We start from the raw sequence: 4,943 nt of genomic DNA on the forward strand, positions 1-4,943 counted from the left end.
CACCAATTCACACAGCTAAAGTTGTTACTGAATGGCACGAGGAACATTCTAGTGAAGTTGAACATCTTATCTGGCCACCACAGTCCCCAGATCTCAATATTAGTGAACATTTATGGTGTATTTTAGAAAAAGAAGTAAGGAGTCGATATCCTCCGCCATCATCATTACAAGAACTGGAGACTGGTTCAGCTGAAGAATGGACAAACATTCCTTTGGAAACAATTCAAACTTTGTACGAGTCCATACCTCGTAGAATTCAAGTTGTAATTACTGCCATAAGCGGACCTACCCCATATTAAAATAAATTCGTTTCAAATTTTAAGGTGTTTCCATTATTTTGTCCAATCCCTGCATACATACACACACACATGCATAGCCAGTACAAATAAACGAATAAAATAACGAGCAAGAAGGAATGTATGAGCTTGATACACAAACGTGTGTGTGTGTGCGTGTGTGTGTGCGTGTGTGTGTGTGCGTGTGTGTGTGTGTGTGTGTGTGTGTGTGTGTGTGTGTGTGTGTGTGAATATGCATTGGTGTGGAAAATAATTTAAGGCTGATGAATATAGTTGATTAACATAAACAAAACTTTACATATAATGAAATAATCTGGCTTATTAACACGCAGTTATGTTAATCAGAATACAATTCTAAATCGTTTATGTATTGAGCACTTCCCGTTTTTTGCATGAAAATGTATGGTCATACAAATCGCACGCACATATACAAATAGACACACACACACGTCTGCTTAATCTCTCATACAGACATCCACGCACACTTCTAACCACACACAATTTCACACGTACATATAATGCATGTGGCAGCAGGAAATATCAACGATATTTCACTATATTCATTCCTACAGATGTTACAGTAATCGTTACATCACAACTGCATAACAATTATGTAAAAACCAAACACACGCAGAGAAGTGGATGTATTCGGCATCTGGCATGTTTTTGGTATGTCTGTCGGTACAACTCTTCCTGCTAAGCAACAATGTCCAAAAAGAAACTAGATTTTCATATGGAAACCTTTCATGTTTTACTTACAATGTAATCAAGCCCGTTTTCAAAATAGTTCCATCTCCAGAGCTATTGGTCATCTGACCACGTGGAACAAATTCATGAAAATAGACGATAAGCACCACCTTTACACTAGTGCAACTCTTATATTTATTTTTTGGTCATGGTGAACCCACTGTGATGAATGCCTATTTGTTTCGACATCATAACTTCACACCCACCTGTTATAGTGACTTTTCAGAAAGCTTTCATCAGCATTCGACAATCGAACAGTTTCTGACACAATTCTACTTTTGTTCACACGGTGCATTTTCCGTTTGTTTTTTTAAATATGTGACACGAATTTTTACAGATGCCTACGTCTCCAAAAACTATACAATTAGTCAGATAACGGTTTTTCACGGATCACTGCAAGCACTTTCGAAATGTGATCGTTGTTCGTTGTCGCCAAATATTTTCCTTATTTTGAATCGTCTTCAGCAGGTATTTTTTTTCACCAAATTTGAATCGTCTTTAGCAGGTATTTTTTTTTTTTTTACCAAACTTGAAAAATCTCGTAACATTGCGCACAGCTCATACAGTTCTCCCTACATACAACATTAAACAAAGACTTCGTAAAAGCCTTGCCAAACTGAGGCTGAATCTCACTTAAGCACATTACTTTTCCAATTCTTTCACTGCTCAACTCGTGATAAATTTGACAAACACACAAAACATGCGTTCATTCTAACACATGTAGACTAATGACTTACTCTGCTAGATGTGGTTATTATTAAACTAGAGGCCTAAGTTACTATGTACAGCGTAACAATTAATCACAAACACGTTGCGCCAGCAGATTCAATCGCTGGTTTTAAATTTCAGTTACTGAACCTGTAAATCTTGTAGATGTGCTCCTAGGAAGTCAGTTTTATATTCAGTCCTTTGGGATAGTGTTTCCTCATAACACAGTTCTTTCCGGTTGGGTATGAAAGGGTCAGTTTTTTGTCCATTTGCTCGTTCCAGGCAGTCCTATATTTAACCCCTGTGATTGCTGGTTACAAAAGGAATTTGTTATTATATACAGATGAGAGTTAGAGCATTCTGTAGCAGAAGACTTTACGTGGGGTAATATTACGCATATTTCCTTTATATAATATATCGGGGGTCAACTCTTTGTGTCTGTTCTTTCATTCTTTAGAATGTGTCGCAGCCCCAAATAATTCATAATCTATATATTTTTTTAGCACGTTTACTGCAAAATACCTCGCTAAGCCTAATTATGGTGTATCCTGTGGCGTGCGTATGTTTTATTACCAAGTGTTTATGTACGTGTGTATATGTACATACCACATACAAATTCATACATATGCACACAACTGTGTGTACGAGCATACACACGCAAACACACACACACACACACACACACGCACATACATGTGCCATTCATATGAGGACACCGTGCCTTACGTAATATGTCATGTGATTCTGCCGCCATAAAAAAGATGAATATTTAGATTAGGAAAAAAGACTATCTATGGATGTAAATTGAAAGCCAGCCATCCAAGAAAATAATAATGATGATGATGATGATGATGATGATGATGATGACGATGATGACGATGATGACGATGATGGTGATTTATTATTTTTTATATTATGGGATTATGTCGAAGGTAGTGTAACGTCAGCATCATGATGATATTGGTGATGTGTTTGTTTTTGTTGTTGCTGTTGTTGTTGTTGTTGCTGTTGCTGTTCTTGTTGTTGTTGTTGTTGTTGTTTTTGATGATGATGATGGAAAAGGAGGAGGATAGGGTAGATACAACAAGAAACAAAGAAAGTAAAGTAAAAAAAAACATGAAGAATCTGCTGTGCAAGAATAGAAGTAGAGGAGAAAAACTACAAGAAAGACAAAAGATAAAGAAAGACGTGGGTGGGGGAGAAAGAGAGAAAAGTAAACGGGGTAGAAGAAGGGAAGAATGGGATGGTAAGGAGAGAGAGATAGAATTAATAGGATGGAGTAGAGACGGAGATGTAGAGACGAACAAGGAGCCCCGTAAAAGAGAAGAGACTATGTAAGAAGTCTGCATGCTGGTAGAATGTGGAGTTGTGATTGATATTGTTGTTGTTTTGGGTGTGGGCGATAGTAGTAGTGGTAACGGTGGTGTTGTGTTTGCAGTGAATTCGATCTTATAACCTAAGTGCTTGTATTTGCCTATGTTACCACTATGATGTCACGTGTACTCAAATGGCCACTGATTTCCAAACTGTCATGATACATCTCGCTGTCTTATAACCGGGGAGAAGGGGCAAGTCGACGTGATCGACCGCAGTGTTCGTCTCACTGGTACTTATTTCATCGATCCCGAAAGGATGAAAAGCAAAGTCGACCTCGACGAAGTTTGAACTCAGAACGTAAAGACAGACGAAATACCGCTAAGCATTTCGTCCAGCGTGCTAACGATTCAGCCAGCTCGCTGCCTTAGGTATTCTTTTCTACTCTAAGCACAAGGCCCGAAATTTTGGGGGAGGGGCCAGTCGATTAGATCGACCGCAGTGCGTAACTGGTTCTTAATTTATCGACCCCGAAAGGATGAAAGACAAAGTCGACCTCGGCGGAATTTGAACTCAGAACGTAAAGACAGACGAAATACCGCTAAGCATTCCACCCGGCGTGCTAACGTTTCTGCCAGCTCACCGCCTTATGATTTTCAAATATAGCGCTGTAGTACCATTCAATTAAGATGACTGCACTGTTGATAGTTAAGTATCTTGGTCATAGACACTGTACAGTAAGTTATTCAATACTGCGGTGTCTGCTTACATCTTCGAGGACTTATGGGAGAGTCAAGTGTTTTATGTCACAGACGCTATTGACATTGGTCCTGGTCATAGGCACCAGGCACTCCTTCCAGTCGATCCGATCCACGGGACTGCCTGTTCGTGAAATTAACGTGCAAGTGGTTGAGTACTCCACAGACTCGCGTACCCTTATCGTGGTTTTGAAAGAGATTCAGTGTGACACAGAATGTGACAAAGCTGGCCCTTTGAAATACAGGTACTACTCATTTTTACCAGCTGAGTGGACTGGTACAACATGAAATAAAGTGTTCTCCTCAAGAACACAACGCGCCGCCGGGAATCGAACTCACAACCTTATGATTGTGAGTCGAATACCCTAACCATTAAGACACACACCATCACAAGGCAGAGATACAGTACGGTGAATAATACCAGACTATAATATCAGCTTAAATTTGCTAAACTGGACTCTTGACTGTTTAGTTTCAGTGACATGGATACAGCAGAGGGAACTATATCACGCCGAGGTGCGCATTTGCTTTTAGGTAGAGATGAACAGTAGCTTAAGCACAATCTGTGCCATCTAAATGCATGGGCACTATGAGCAGTTATCTAGTTTCCATAAGTCCTAACCTATTTATTCTGTGGCTTGCATTATTCGCTCAGGGACCAATAATAATGTCATAACAAACCTGGGTATGAACACATTACTATGATCTATGTCACACAGTGGTGTCTCCCTACAAATGTTATGAATTTGAAATGTGAATGTTTGGTATTCATGGAGTGATGTCTACTTGTAAAGTCGAACGAAGGCAAGCAAACTGAAACTTCGAAGTCACTGTCAGTCATTTCTTCGTAAAAGTTTAATTAACATATACTCCACTAAAAAGTATCGAGTAACCTTTCAGTTTAAGGTTAAACTGTTTTTATATATAACTTGACATAAAAACAGTGTGTGTGTGTGAGTGTGTGTGTGTGTGTGTGTGCGTGTGTGTGTGTGTGTGAGTGTGTATATGTGTGTGTATGTACGTGTATACACAAACACACACATATAAATATGTATATATGTGTGTGTGTACACAAACACACACACACACACACACACACACACACACACACACACACACA

Source organism: Octopus bimaculoides, chromosome 2 (assembly GCF_001194135.2).
Source record: "Octopus bimaculoides isolate UCB-OBI-ISO-001 chromosome 2, ASM119413v2, whole genome shotgun sequence".
Taxonomy (NCBI): domain Eukaryota; kingdom Metazoa; phylum Mollusca; class Cephalopoda; order Octopoda; family Octopodidae; genus Octopus; species Octopus bimaculoides.